Source organism: Halyomorpha halys, unplaced genomic scaffold (genome assembly GCF_000696795.3).
Source record: "Halyomorpha halys isolate HHAL.00 unplaced genomic scaffold, Hhal_1.1 Scaffold269.1, whole genome shotgun sequence".
NCBI lineage: Eukaryota > Metazoa > Arthropoda > Insecta > Hemiptera > Pentatomidae > Halyomorpha > Halyomorpha halys.
Window position 1 is genome coordinate 18,266 of NW_027112099.1, and position 16,816 is coordinate 35,081.

Genomic DNA, 16,816 nt, shown 5'->3' on the forward strand with positions numbered 1-16,816 from the left:
GGTAATTAATTATAAATTCCGATAGTCTTGCCTGTATTAAAAACCGAATTGAAAATCAGGAATAATTTCGATGCTCTGAATAAAAGAATTAAGATGTTTTTTTTATGACTGATTCCAATAATTTTCCAAAAATATATGATAAACTGATAGGTTTATAGCTGCTGATTTGTTTTACGTTCTTACCAGGCTTGTGTATTACTATGAGTTCGGCTTTCTTCTACGTATCAGGAAAATATCCAGTACGTAAGCAATTGTTAAAAATTGACTTGATGAAAACGACAGTGAACAGGGTTTCTATAGCGCACCCACAGTCTCCTTGCGTGATTTTTTTTCTTTAACTTATACCAGTGATTTTGGACTGCTGGCAGAAAATATTTTTCCCCTTAAATAGAAAGGCCGTACAGTTGCCTCATGAAAACTCCGTTATCTTCATTAACTGTAGATTGAGGTTTTGATATAGATCTATAGATCTGATAGACATCAGCATATGAGTTTTTTGCAGTAATGTTCGTGGCTAGCCTGCTTGAATTAATCTCAGATTTACGAATTTGGTTCTGAAGGTGTGTTTATTTTATTTTTAAGGATTTGATAATATTTACATCCTTTGTAATTAGTTCGCAATTTACACAAAATGGCTTATCGATAAATTTTAACGAGCATTTTGAGAAATGGTGTTTGCCTTTGCACTTAACACACCTCAGTTCGAAATGACAATAGTTCTTTGTATGGCCGTGCCTTTGGCAGTTAGTATACATAGGAATGTCAGTGTTTTCATGTCTGGGTTATACTGTTATTAGGGCAGAAAATGAATGTTAAAGATTAAAAATATCTTTGGCCGTTTCGTTATTTTTGAGAGATACTGAATATAATGAAGTTGGTTTTTTATCTTTATTTAATACTCTGGATACATAGGAAACTTCGGTTATACTATTGGGAACCTTCCTAATCACTAAGTTCAAATATTTATTTTTATCCATTGAAAATGGTACTCAATTTTTTCTTCATCATAGTAATTATTTATAGTTCTGTAATCTTCGATATATGCTAGCATACTTTTCGTATTGTTACCGATTAGTAGGGTAGTGAAAGGTCCGGTGAGCTATGCATTTAAATCGTTTATCAGTAGCTTAGTAATTATCAGCATTATGTAGGAATATCGGAGGTATTTTTATTGTATTGAGCTGAGCATTGGGGGTTAGTATTGTTATTGCTGGTACTTGGTGTTGCTCTAGCATGCTTATCTGAGGAAAGGTTGATTTCTGATAACATGTTAAATGAACCGCCCACCTTAGCTTTTAAAGTAGTAATTTCCTGGTAATACTTACTCATTTTTTTAACGGGTTACTGGGACTGAGTTGAATCGGTGAGTTCAAAATTCCTTCTTTTCGAATTTTATTCTTATGATTGGAGGTCTACATCAGATTTATTAGCGGTAATATGTTTGAGGTTTTGGGATAAATCAAGCGAAATGTTTGATTTATCGCCTGATATCATATTATAAATAAAAATAACAAAAAAATTATTAAACGAACCATGAGTATGAAGAAAAAAAAGTCTAATAGGCTCGGCACACCCTAGAATAGAACCGCACTTTATGAAGTCAGAGGCGAAAACTGATGAAGAGTAAATAATCAAACTGTAAAATAACAGACAACTGAAATATTATTTGTATCTTCGATACAATTAACCATTTGCTCTAAATTTTGGCTTACCCATATTTGTTGAAAGAATATAGGTTATAAAAAATGTGTAATAAATAGAGATAGTTATGAAGAGTTTAATTATTCTAAAAAGTGTTATTTTAGGGGTATTCATGATGATTTGTTAAGTGTAAAATGATTTACCATGTTAAATGCTATAAGTATAGGATTGTGAGCAGCCCTATTTAAAGTCATGTTAAATATTAAATGCATAACAGCTCCTTCCGGATTGTCTGAGCAACTTGTTTAGTATCCTTTCCTTCCAAAACTTCATGTTATTTTTTACTTCTAACTTTTGATTAATCTAATTTATTTCAATATGCCTAAAGTGGAAGTTGTGTGAAAGTCTTATAGATAGTGAGGAAGAGAATCAAGATGAGCTAATTGACAACCGTCATTACATTATTATTAATATCATCCATTGCTTTATTGGTTATAAAAACATCCAAAACAATACTAACACAATCAAAACACAAACTGCGAGCAAGTAACCTAACACAACAAATAAAATGGTGACGAGCTCAGCTGGTCTGTTGCGTGACGTCATTCTCCATTTAACATAAGTTTTTTCGATTTAACACGCTTTAACATGTTAAACTAAACATCATGAATACCCCTTTTATAGGAGAGGGGTAGATGAAAGATCCGAACACTACATACCGGTCAAAGTATGTGAAACTCTGGTCTACAACAATCCTATAAAAGAGTAAAAAAAATTAAAGTAAACGAATGAGAATGTGTCCTGATTAATTTACTAAAGTATTCATTTATATAATTTATACTACTAAATACGAATATATCCAAAAGTAGTTACCATAATAATTTACGATCTGAGTTGCAATTTGTCTATAAGACTTGGTAATAAACAGATTGTTGTCTTCAAACTGCGTCTACGATTCTGCTAAATGTTTTCAGAATCGCCATTTAGGTACTACATCTACATTTAGGGAAACTAGGTTAGATAAATTGTCATAAAACAAATTGTTAATTTTCTTTATTATTTTCGTTCAAGGAAATATATTTAGATTTTCTATTAAATCACTTATTGCACATGTCTCACCTTCAATATCAAGGGCAAAGGCCATACTTAATTATATTAGATGTACGTATATAGGAGGCTTGATAATCCAAGGAACGCTATACAGGAGGAACATTGACCTTTGTAATCTAAGATGAGAGTTCCATTGTCATAACTCTAGAACAGGGTAGGGATATCGGAATAGATTATCTAATAAGTCTTGGATCAGTATTAATTCAGTTCTGACTGGAGAGACATGTTGGCGGCGCCTTCAGGGTACTGCTATACCCTTCAATAGACACTACGGAGATAATCACTTTCCAGGATATTGCCTTGCAGAGGTAGGGTTTAAGTATGAGCTATGTAACCTTACCGTTCCTATTTCATGTTCTCCAGTAAGTTTCTGAAAGCAGCAGTTTCATCAACAACTGAAAATATTGATTAATACTGTGAATCCAGATAAACTTTGAGTTGCGGCGAGGATTCAAATATTGACTTTTTTTCCTCTCATTGAGTAATAAATAAATAAATGATAATTTTATTTACAGAGGTATACCATTTATTCGATTAAAATATTAATTTGAGGTAGACAGGTTGTATTTAACAGGTTATAATATACAAAGAATTTTACATGTTGTTGCATTACTTTCAACCAACGTTCCTTTTTGAAAATCCCAGATAAAAAAATTGAATTAATATTTTTGAGTATAGAAGTGTATTGTAGATAATTACACCTCTTCGTGTTCTTTAAAATTGTTTTCCCTTACAGAATGATCTAGCGTCTAAAAAAAGTGATAATCTTATGGAACTAAATCTTATCAATAAACTTTTCGGCCTCAAGACGTTTTGCTTTGACATAAAGAATATCTTATCAGGCATCGTCATGTATATGAAAATAACGCCTTTCTGGTTTCATGTACAAGATGTCAAACTGTACACACTGATATTGGCACAAGTGGCAACCGCCACGATACTTAGTAGAGCATTTTGCAAGACGTATTCTGGCTAAGTAGACACAGTGTTTTTACAATTTACTTTAGAATTGGATATTGCTGAATTCTGCATATCCTAGTGGTGTAAATATTATTCTAATATATCTAATATCTTGAATATTAAAATCTTAAACAATACTGGGTCAAAATTTGTTTCTTGTAGAAAAATGGTTTAGGTGACGATTAAGAAATGTAAGAAAAAGATGAATAGAAAAGAGATATACTTTTCTATCAGGATTCAGCCCTGATGACACCCTCCAAAGTTTTTTTTAAGTCATTTATTCAGCTAGTTCACCCAATTATATTTTAATTTAGTAAAATATAAATTATACGTACAAATATCTAAATCTTTTGATATTAATGACGAAATTCGGATTTCATAGTATTATTATCATTATACATACATAGTATGTAACATGTTTTTAGGTTATAAATTCAAGTAATAATCCACATTCAAATCCTAAATTATAAATATAAACGATATACCTCTGAATAATAAATCACATAACAACTACGTAAATTTTTATTGCTAAGCAGGTTTTTATCGAATAGTACAATTATTATTCCAAAAAACCTGCTCATGTAAAAATAATTAATTAAATATATCCATTATTTAGCGAGTAAGATATCATGAAATATTGCTGGAGAATAAAATCTGAAATACCAATTCATACAACCTCTTAATTTTATTTTATTTTTTCTGGTGTTAGCGATTTTTCAATCATTTTCCATAAATTTTAATCTTCTCACAAGATAATTTTAGATACCTGTATGCGCCATTTTCGTAATGAAGTAGGATTGGGAATCCTGGTTGGCTTTATTTCCGAAATTGTTGTTTTCTAAGTTATATTTCGTTTGAAAGTAAGTAACAACTTAATTTCTTTCATTTTGAAAATCTAAATAGGTGCTCCCGCTTCCCAATAGTACAAATATTATGATAATCTAACTCGTTTTTCGTAATATTTCCAATTCCGATCTCACAATTACATGTTGGCTAAATAAAATTGAATCTAAAAAGCCAGTTTCCAAAATAGCCAGTCCTCTATCTTTGATCTATTCACCGCACTCATCAAAACTAAGCTGGCTCAACACGCGCCTTCCTCTCAGTGTAACTTTCTGTAAGTACTTAGTTACTTCTTCCAACCTCACAAAATGGACTAAAACTTCAACAATTTGTGGTCTTTGTAGACCCAATAGTCTTTTCGATACTGTTTCTGAAATATCGAGAAGTGTAAAAAACGAAAGGAGCAAGCCCCTTAAAAAAAAAAATCACTTCTTTAAATATAATAGGGAAATATAACAATACAATTGTAACTATATTGAAAAAAATAGTAAAGATGTTATTAATTCACAAATGAAAAAACTGTAAGTATAGAGTCAGGAACGTACTAATTATTATGTCCTTACTCTGTAATATTAAATTCATTTATGAGATACAAATAAAAGTAATAATCCCAAATGGGGTACTGCAAATTATTAAAGGATTATATCTGAAATGAATCATCTTTAATCCAAGTTATAAATCAGTGAGCTCTTCCTACATTACTAATTTATCCGCTGAGGAAGATGTAATTATCTTCAACATAAATTAAAATAGAAAGCTCCAGGATCAAGTTAAAGTCGTTCGTTTCTCTTCAACACATTATGTCAGAAATAAGAATAAAGTTCATTATGTAAGAAACAATTTTAAAGTTGTTAAATAAGTAGTATGGACAGTATGACAAAAATAAAAGAAAAATATGAATATTTTCATCAAATTGTTTTTACAGAACAAAATAAATAAGCAAAAGATAAAACTATAAATATTGACCTTTCGCTTAATAAATAATTCTTTATCGTTTATCTTGGAATGCTTTCAATAGGAACTTATTGCTTTCGTTATACTATTAAACTATCTTGAAAGTGATACGTTTAATACGATATGTTGACTTAGAATTATTTTTTATGTCAATAATAAAAAAATATATGGTCGGGGTATTTTACTGTGGAAAAATACAGTTCACATAATTATGTTCACATAAGTATGTAATCGAATATTTTATATTCTTCCAAGTATTCTGGTTCTCAAATTACGCCGACTCGCTGATTTTTTATTTGTAAGTTTTACAAACCTTATTTCAAGTACAAACTTGTCTAATATTTATTTATCCTCAAAGTGTGTGGATTGAAAATTCCATTACAGATTGATAACAGATTTGTCGTTGTTGTCGGTTTTTTATGCTTTTGAGAAGTGTAGAATGGTGAACATGATGTAAAAGATTAACCTCTGAATCATCTACCAATATTTAGAAAAAAATATAAATCAATTATATAAAAGTTTCTGTACTAGGTTTGAAAACCTACGCAATGTAATTTTCAAATAACTGTTGCTAAGATAAAAAAATTGAAGATACAATAAGCTGCTGAAAGGCCTAAAAGTCTGATATCAATTAATTTTATATTTTATAAATCAGGTTAGCCGCGATATAAAATTAAGCTTTTAAATGATACATTGCACTTTATCATTGTGAATAGTAATAAATTTCCAAAGCTTTATTGGTTTCTTAAACCGGAAAAATTAATTCGAAATAAGTGCTAGAAAATACTTCTTAACCGGTTGGTCCCAACACAGTGGATACTCTGTCTCCGAAGAATATGTAAAGTTGAGAGAGTGTGTTTAGTATCAGCATCTACACGTCGTCCTTTGTTCAGTTTATTTTTGGGATTTATTTTACCGAATACATCACTTAAGCTATGTTAAAATAAAAATGAAAAAGGTTTCCAAGATCCCAAATTTCAAAAATGTCATTTCATTTTTGTTATCTTCTATTTCTATCATGAAGATAATGAGTCGTGATCATGTTCTCTTGAGTTGATGAATCGTTTCCTGGTTAATTTTAAGGATTTGTAAATTAAAATATCTATTGTAACATCCAGTTACCCTTCGACGCGTCTGAAAATAAGATGGCCACGGGACCTTTAAATTAATGCTTGAAGTACCTCCAATGGGTGGTTTCTTCTCAAAATTTCCTAGTTTAAAAGAAACATACAACATATTTACTTATTGTATTTATTATTTGTACAGTTGCAAATGACATTAAATAAATAAAATAGTTCAATTATGTATCTGAGTAAATAAATTCCTTTACACAGTTGAAGTTGAGGGCACCGATTTCCACTTTCTTGCTTAGATACTCTCCTCATTTAGGATGACAGAGGATAGATTTTGTTTTAAACTTATTCACCAACAAATCAACTTTACCAGCTGTTCGTTTCAAGAAGGCACTAATCACGCAAACAAAGAATAAAACCTGTGTCACATAGTTTTTGGTTATATTTTAATAATTTATAAATTTAAATATTGATTTTTAATTATACAAGAACAAATACTCTTAAAAGAACACAAATGAATAATAAATTCGTTCTGTTTTATTTTATATTATATGTCTTTATTCTTAATAGGATTTTTATATATGATATTAAGTATACGATATTATTAATAAATCTCTATATCGACTAGATAAAAATTAAGTTTAGTCAATATTGAAAGAAGTAAACGAGGGACAGAAATATCAGCGTAGAATATTTCATGGGCGCTAAATAAATTCCAGTCGGATCGAAAAAATGCGGTGAAATATTAACTTAGTTTCAAATGAATATTTTATATCAGCATCCATCAGGATTAGTAAAATGTTTTCTCGTAATTTACTTAGTTATTTTTAACCACCAGTTTATCTTAAAATTATCAGGAGTAGATTTATAGTAAGACTAAAGTACATTTAAACTTGATATTTAAGCCAATTCTTCTCTATGCGTTATGATTAATTAAACTTTCTGAAGCTTTGAATCTTTTTAAGCTTTATGGATTCAACTTAAATTTCAAACTTATTCATTATGGTTCGGTAAGACCTGTGGTCGGCAACTTTAAAAAGTAAAACGGTTAATTTAGTTATGAAAGGCGTTTAAACAAAATACGGACCATTATTCTAATATCATTTTTTAAATATAATTTATGATTATTAACATACATAGTTATGATCCAAATTACTCATAACTTTTATTCTCAAAAAGTCTCCAACGTTTCGGCCCTCAAGCCATTTTCAAGGAGACAACCTATAAAAATTTTTGTTTTTATATTAATTTCATTATTTCCTTAACTAAATAAAAAAAAGTTGGTAAATAAATAAATTTTCAAATTCTTAAATTGTACAAATGTATATATAAAATAAATATACACTAATAAAAGTATGAATAGGTGAATAAATATGTGAAAAAATAAAATAGAGAGGGGGTGTATGTATGATAAAATATACATATATAATAAGAATATACTAATTATGGATTTAAGAAATGTTAAGTTATAAGCAAATGAATTAAAATTTAATGTTAATTAAATTGGATTAAATGTAAAAAAAATATTTTAATGATAAGGTCGTTATCATCTTATCATTAAAATAAATTTTTCCTAAAGTCCTAACCTGTTGAAGGTAGGTTCTGGTATAAATGATGATATAAGAGATGAGTATCTGAGTAAAAAAAGTTTTTAGATTTAGGATATAAAAATTTAGTAAGTAAGTAATCAATTTAAAAACAATTTTTGAAGTTATGATGTTATTTTAATATTTAATTTAATGTAAAGATGTGACATGGGCAATTAGCCTGCAAAACTTATTAAAAAACAAGACATCAATATTTAAGTTATAGCCAAAGATATCAGTATGTAGTTAAGGAAATAATGTAATTAATATAAAAACAAATATTTTTATAGGTTGTTTCCTTGAAAATGGCCTGAGGGCCGAAACGTTGGAGAGCTTTTGAGAATAAAAGTTGAGAGTAATTTGGATCAAAACTCTTTATGTTAATAATGAAGTAAACCATTCTCAAACTATCACTATAAGTAATCATTAATCTATAATTTATGATATATATAATGTATCATAATAAATTCACATTTAAGTAGTTAGCGTTTTAATTAATAAGAATAATGTGCTTCATTTTTCTCAGAAAGTTCAATAGAAACCAAGTTTTCATTGATTATTAAGTTTCTTAATAATATTCATGTTGTAAAACATTTTTTAACACATTTATTTCGATTCAAAGATACTAAGAACACCAAATGCTTACTTTTTAAAATTATTGTTCAAGTCTGGAAAGCTCTTCCCGGCATTGAAGATAATTCCTTTAGTCTCTTGTTATTTTTTATGTAACTTTACCTCTTATTTGAAAACGGTTTTTTTTTTCTTCGTTTCAATTTTCAATTAAATCATTATAATTAATTAATGCATATAATTTTTGGATTTTCATAAACTTCATTTGCCAAGTCTAGCAATTGCATTTCAAACGGCATTATTTAAACATCAAACGGATAAAATCTCACTTTGCATTTTATTTGAGAGAATTTACGATTGATGCCTAAGTTTCATTAACTTCTCGAACGCCTTAAATTCTACTTAGAAAAGGTTCACTCCTTTTTAAAATAGATTGCCAGAAAAACTCCTTATAAATTACAGCATTTGTGTGCTAGATCTGGAAAAAGTAAAAGAGACCCAAACTTCTTCTGAATAGGCAGTGTTTCCCAACCTGTGGTACACAAGGACTTTGAAGTGGACTACGGGAGGGTCTAATGGGGTCACATATTTAGTGGGAACTTATGGCTAAAACTATTTTTATTGTTATTTTTTTTTAAATTTTGAGTGTTATTTGAAATATTTTAACATGTAAATTCACTATGAAAGAATGCTCTTGAATCTCTATTATTTTTCACTTCTGATGATAAGTGATAAACGCAGGAAACAACTTTAGAGATACGCCTATCACTCAATTTTATTTAGTGTTTAATTAGTATCTTATTAGATTTGCGTGAAATACTAGTCTACGCATATCTCACAACGTTGGCTGAAGCAATGCCTTTCTAATTGATCTTTATAAAGATTTGCTATAGATAAATAAACTTTATTAGAATTGAATATTCTATAAAACGTGCATATTTGGTTGTTAATATAATTTTTTTTCTCAATAAAACTTTGAATTGATAGCCTCCTTTGCTAGGAATGTAATGCCGGATGAATGTATTCCTCCTGGAGTCAGAGGAAACTTCAACTTGGAAAAATTTCAAATTGTCAGACCTTGATCTAGCCTCTACTGTAGCTAAAAGATTCACATCGTGATTGATTATTATAATTTTTAAATTACTATTTGTTAATACAATCAATGCCCTTTTGAGATTTTTTAACAAAGACAGTTTGCCTGAGATCTTTAGGATTCTGACATTGGTATAGTGTCATTAGATAGATTGCCACAAGTGATCGTTTTGCTCTCTATGAATTTTAGCAGGTTGATGCTTCACAAATATAGCAAGAGGGATATGATATTGACTAAACTAGTTATAATAACAATAACTCCCCTTTCCACCACCTCTATATACCAAATAGTATACCTCGGTATTCTCTATATTGCATAATTTCATGGCATGTTAATTACAAAATAACATGTACTTTATGTTGAAGATTAAATAATATCTCCTTCGAAATTGGGTTCTTGCAGTGCAGATTTCGGGTGAATAATTTATTATTAATATTATTATTATTAATTTTTGAGGTTGGACTTTATCAATCCTCATCCGCCTGGTAGGTCCATCCCTCCCAGTCCACCTCCAGTACGACAACTGATCCTGGCATCCTGGTCTCCGCATGCGTTTTCTGTTTCATCTTCTCCCGGTGAGTAGTCAACCTCTTCCCACCGGGGGGAACGTTGTTTATGTTTAGGTTTAATGAGGATGAGATTTTGTTTATTACAAATCATTGTATAATATGAAATACTTCCATATTTCTGAAAATTATAACTCAAAACTAATCCTTTATTTGAGCATAGGCCCTATTAGTACAAGAGCCCAAAAGGAGAAAAAAGGCAGTTACCTCACCCCAATTTGTGATTACCTTAATGAAAACTATGTATAATTACTAGTCAAAATTGATGAGTCTGCTAAGAGGAATAAAAAATAGCAGCTGTTTTTTTAAAACAACGTTCAAAACCTTTAAAAAAATTAGTTTTTTTTTCTCATCAAGGTAGTATCCTTGGTCCCATCCTCTACACCGTCTATACAGCTGGCATTCCAACCAATCCTAACACTATCCTTACCACGTATGCCGATGACACATGTGTGCTCGCTGTTAATAATAACTCATTAATTGTATCCCAAAATCTCCAATCCCATATCACAGCCCTCGAAGATTGGTGTCGTAATTGGAAGATTAAGATAAATTCCAACAAATCCCATCAAATCACCTTTACCCTTCGTCATAAACCTACTGACTGCCCTACAGTTTTATTTAAAGATGTTACTATTACCCCTGTCGAACAGATCCGCTACCTTGGACTACATTTGGACAAACGATTAACCTGGAATCCTCACACCAGACTGAAAAGACAGGAAACTGCACGTCGATTTGGACTATTACAACACTTTCTAGACAAACGGTCTAAACTTCCAACACATTACAAAAGACTGACCTACATGACTGTAATAAGGCCAATCTGGACATACGGAGTTGAGCTTTGGGGCTCCACTAAACCTTCAAATTCCTCTCGTATCCAATCCGTACAATCCAAAATCCTTCGTAAAATCCTCAATGCTCCTTACTTTGTCACAAATAAAATCATACATAAAGACCTTAATGTTCCCTATGTAGCCCGAACCAGAAATCATTCCTTCCATTATAAACTCTCTAACCACTCAAACCCCCTAGTTTCTAATCTTGCATCCTCTTCCATTCCTGACAATCCTCCGAGGCGCCTTAAAATAAGATGGCCACGAGACCAGCTAATGTAAAATGTCATTAGAGTGCTACCAATGGGTAGTTTCTCTACACGCCTGTAACGCTCCAATTTAACTTAGATCAGATTTACCAAATTTATTATAATGTACAGTTTTAAATAGCAATAAATAAATATTTAAAAAAAAAGTTTTTTTTCGGAGCTCTATATCTTAAAAAGTAGCAACAACACAAGAAAATCTATGAGCATGTCATTTAAATAAGAGTAAATTTGCTAAAACAGAGTTATTTACGTTAAATAGTTCTCGAGATATAGCTCTTTAAAAAAGAACATTTCATAAAAATCTAGTACAGAACGTATTGAAAGATCAGTAATTAGTGCCTTTATTTTGAGAAATCTATATCTCAGGAACTATGTGACGTACAGATATCTATTAGCACTCAAATTAAAGATTTTTAGGTTTAATGTGCTATAAAGTAGTTCATGAATTATAAATGAAAAATTTATGTTTTTTTAAGGTTTTGAAACAGCCACCATTTCTATTCCTCCTACCTTTACTTGGCAGACTCATCAGTTTTGAATAGTAATTATATATAGTTTTTATTAAATTAATCAACGATCGGGGTGAAATAACTGTCATTTTTCTTCCCGACTCTTGTACTATATAGTTTTATACTAGTTCATTAAATTACTACTGTGTAGGAGTATGTATGTGCATGTAAGACTTACTATTAGGCTTGAAAGCAAATAGATTCAGGCCTATGAATTCTCAATCTTTTGTTTATTATTTCTGTGTTTTTTTATTAAATTTGTTTTATACCTTTAATAATAAATTTTTAATTATGATTTTACATGTTGTTCTTTAGTGGCAGAAAATCAACTCCAATTTCTTCTGAAATATTGTAAAATCGGCATGTTTATATACTTACGGGCTTTCCTAGACGATTAGAGTCAGTGTTAGGTGATGGATGGAAGAACAAATAGAATATAGAGTGAATCCCGTAAGAAGATTCGGTCGGGAACACAGGAAAAGGTATTGCGAAGAGTTAGAAGGGGAATCGGCATAACATCGATATGAGCTCTGTCATCGAGGGGCTCAGAGTGGGCAAGTATTTCAATATCCTCTCCTCACTTTACCATTCACCATCCAATAGGTTTTGGTTCAACCCAACCTACTTCCCAAGTATTAAATAAAAATAGCAATTTGTTTTTATTGAACTTTCAATATCTTTGACCTCAGGAAAAGAGTAGGAACACAAGATTTTAAGATACTGGATGATAGCAAAAGTTATTATAACTCCATCAAGAACAAAGAAGTAGTTGAGATTTCCTATTCAAACGATTTTTTATTATTCAGAACCTGACTTTCCTCAATTACCTTCTATGCTGTCGAAAGTATGGAACGAAATTAAGCAGCGAAGATTAACACAGTTAGGTGGTATTTAATGAAAAAAACGATGATGTTGAATTGGATAATGATACTGATCAAAGGATCTTCTGTCAGATTAAAGTCTTTGAAAGTATCTGAACATAAACCTTCACAGTCGAAGTCTTCTTAAGCCAGAAAAGAACTCGGAAATTTACTCGAGCCAAAGATTAATACAAAAAATTTCACTATTAAGACAAGTTATTTTCATTGTTTATTCCTGATGCTTTAATAGAAATGATAGTAAATTATACTAGTTCTGGGATCTAACGAAATGCTAATTGATACCAATCCGCCCGGTACATATTTATTTCTTATAGCGATATTTCTTGATCATAAATGGTCAGAATGTTATTAAAGTTGGCCCTGAATTTTTAAAATATGCGTATTTAAATGGTGGAAACTTATATTTTTCAATCCTAATTTCAATTTTTTTTAAAGCCCTGTGGCCTTTTTTTTAAAGAGCCTTATATGTGCTGATTCTATGGATATGGAAACTTATTAGTTCTTAACTCAACGTGTCTGCACGAGTTAGATTCAGATCTATCAATTATTGGTTGTGGTAGCACACTTAGAGGGTCGTAACGCAGTATCTTCAAAAACATGGTTATGAGAGTTGGTATCGGATCTCTGGTAAATATATATGAAAGGCTTTACCTTGAAAAACCTTTTAGATGTCATCTCAGCCTAACGATTATATTTGGCTTGGGTGTCATTCAGAACCAGTCCTTACTTCCTCTTGCTCTTAAGAGGTTCAGGAAGGCTTACTGGAGTTTTTTTTTTTTTCAGATCCTCTCACAATGGCAAAAAGAAATTCATTGCCACCAATATTATGCCTTTAATTCTTCTCTGGTGTTAGTTAAATGGATCGAAATTTTTATTTTGTTTCAAATATATTGTAGTTTAATTTTTTTATTATACCTAACACAGGAGTAGTATACTGGTGTTATTAACAGACTGGACCCCAAACTTTAGCTTAGATGTTGCAGAAAAATTAAATGAGTCTATGCCTAAAATATGATTCCGACTAATTCATGAAAGCTTAGAGAGGAGTCCTGTGCCTTCTTTCATAATAAAGAACAAAGTAATACTATCATTCATGTAGTATGTACTTGGTACTATTTCGTTGACTCATGTAGTATCACTAGCAGTTGTCATTATTAAGAAACAAAAAATACAATTCCTTGTACTTTGTATACTTGTATGCATAAACAAATACAATATTACACAGGGTCAAATATATATACATATAAAACCTATTGGCAGAGCCTACAACCACCTGGTAACTACCAATTGGTTGAGCATTAAAACAGGGAATCTCTTACAGTAACTTAAGCCAAAGCTTACCTTATAGCTGGGTTGGGAAAAATTAACTTTTCCTTCTTAATTATTAATTAATTCAAGCAGGATTGTAACCTTTGTTGGCAATCTAATTAAATTATACCTAATACAAAGCCTCAGAAGAAATCGAGGGAGGAGAGTGCGTTAAAAAGGAACCTTAAAAAACAAGTTTAAAATAACTAAGACAGACGTTTACTACTTTCTGTCTTAGTTCCTTTAAATTCAAGGGTCCACTCAAGTGATGTTCTGATTTTCTTTCACTTTTTTTAAGACTGTGTTCCCTAGCCCAAATTAAATAGTTTGTTTAATAACTGGCATTTTATCACACCTTTTTCTTTCTTTGTTCCTATATATAGGAATAGCGTGATAGGACTCCAATGAGTCTTGGCCGAAAAAAAATTTATAACCTGGTAATAATATCAGATTAGTGGCATGGAGAGTGGCACTTTGTTTAATGTCCTCTTCAAGTTAGTACATAATTAAATCCTCTAAACGTACATACTCAACTCAATTTAATTTTGCATTCCAAGCTAGCATTGTGGGATTCAAATCACCATCATAAAAAGGCCGTGCAATACTTCTTCAAATACGTCTGTTAAAAAAAAAAAGTCTATAAAACTCTCATCAGATATACTGAAAAATGGACACAGCTAAATAACCAATAAAAGTTACAAATTGGGGTAGCTTCATAGCCAAAACGCCAATAAATATATATTTGATGAAATATTAAACAATCTTTTTGTTATTATTAGTACTATGTCCACCTTCAAAATCTATAAGCAATAGGGATGAATCTAGGGAATATAAAAGAGCATTCCATTTTGTAAATAAAAAAATTAAAATTGAAATAATTTTGGTGATTGCAATGTAAAATATGGAAAATATATATATTTTCTTTAATTTTTAATTTTTTTTTTTATTAACTTGACTTTTTTTTCAATTTCCCTTCAAAAATGGGATTAATTGATTTTTTGGGGGGATGGGGTGATTCCGTTTTAAAACCTAGTGCCTCAGATTTTACTCTAATTCCTGGAGGCGCTTTTATTTAATTATTATTACTTAGAAAAATCATAAAATTTTAAAAGCATATTTGGAGATTATTATATTTTATATATGTATTTATTATTTATATATGTAGTGACAAAATGTTCAAATTTAAACTTTATAAATAATAATAATATATATATTATTATTATTATTTATAACGTCTAAATTTGAGCATATTGTCACTGCTTTATTTAACAGATATGTTGCTAAATGCAATTTGTTTCATTCTATATGATTTTCTGAACATTGAAGTGAAAAATTATTGTGATATAATAAACATTGTCAGAGTTATGGATATTTATTTAAGTTTTTTTTTAATTGTCTCCTACTAAAATAATGATGCGGGTGGCCAAAAGTCCAGTTTTTGCAATATAGGTGGGTCCAAGAAAATACTTTTGCTCATGTGTAACCGAAAATATCAGTTGAAAATTGGTAGAACCTAATTTGTTCCTTTGTGTTTAAAACGTAAAATGCTAATGGACGAATTTTCTGAGGACAAAGTTTTATGCATTTCCTGCATGCATCAAATGCTTTGGTAGTGAAGAAGCAATAACTTTCAAGAGAGGTCCCACTGAGTCCCTATCAAAGCTTCTTTGATTGTAAAGCACTGCTAACTTAATGACTAAGGGGGAAAAAACTCTAAGTCGGCCAGAAACACGAGAGAAAAACGGTAGGTAAAAAATTGCCACATTTGTTGTATAAGCAAGTTAACGAACTAGTTTCAGTTTCAGACAGGGAAATTTATTGGTGTATGATAAATCTCTTAGGAACTATAAGACAAAATATAGTTTTTCCACTAGCATTGCCTTTGCCTAACATTCAACAATACCTAAGACTAAAAACTGGGAGTCGGGTCCGTGTTTGAACCTGGCTGAACGTCTGGACTTTATTCTTTATTATTTCAGTCATGAATGAACTATAGCGTCGGAAAACTCTTTTTCGTCATACTCAGCCATTCTATAAGAAATAAAGCTTCATTATCAGGCATTGAACCTGAAACTCACAATTTCTTTTTGAATTGTTTAATCTTCAGAGGAACTGAAATTTCTAATAAATAACGCCCGTCTCTATTTGATAAAAGCAACAAAAAAATTACAGTTTTATAATTATTTATTTAAACAGTTTTATCCAGTTTTATAATTATTTATTGCCAAATGATATATTATAATAATCTTGTTCTGCATGACAGGTGGATTGCCTTCATGGAGAAACTCATTATTTCTTTTTATTATCTTGTTTTGTTTTAAGAATTTCACATACATCTGCCATCACATATACATAAGAAATGTGCATCATACTCAGTAAAAAAATAAAAAAATGAAATTATCGACTGAAGAAAGTTCATCTTTTCTTAAATAAGTTGAACAGAAGGGGAAGATGCGGTTGATTCAAAACGGAGCAGTTAACCTAATCTGTAAGTAACCAGGTCTCAGCCGCTCCTCCCAGACCGTTTGGTTCTAATGAACTCAATATCTCTAACAAATCTTATCTGCTATACTGCAACATTAGCCGATACCTTACAGAAGGAAAGTTGCTCTCA

At 30.5% G+C, this 16,816-nt stretch overlaps 1 protein-coding gene across 3 annotated transcripts in view; it reads left to right on the plus strand.

Annotated features, from left to right (window-relative positions):
- The first annotated feature begins 2,962 nt into the window (after window positions 1–2,962).
- LOC106680570 (UDP-glycosyltransferase UGT4) overlaps window positions 2,963–16,816 on the plus strand; it is a 41,453-nt gene continuing 27,599 nt past the window's right edge. For 2 of the 3 annotated variants that reach the window (XM_014420361.2, XM_014420362.2), the window contains exon 1: window positions 2,984–3,059. The gene's annotated coding sequence lies outside the window, so the exon portion shown is untranslated. Of the gene's footprint in view, window positions 3,060–16,816 lie in introns of all 3 variants that reach the window. The other variant, XM_014420360.2, reaches the window with a different exon arrangement.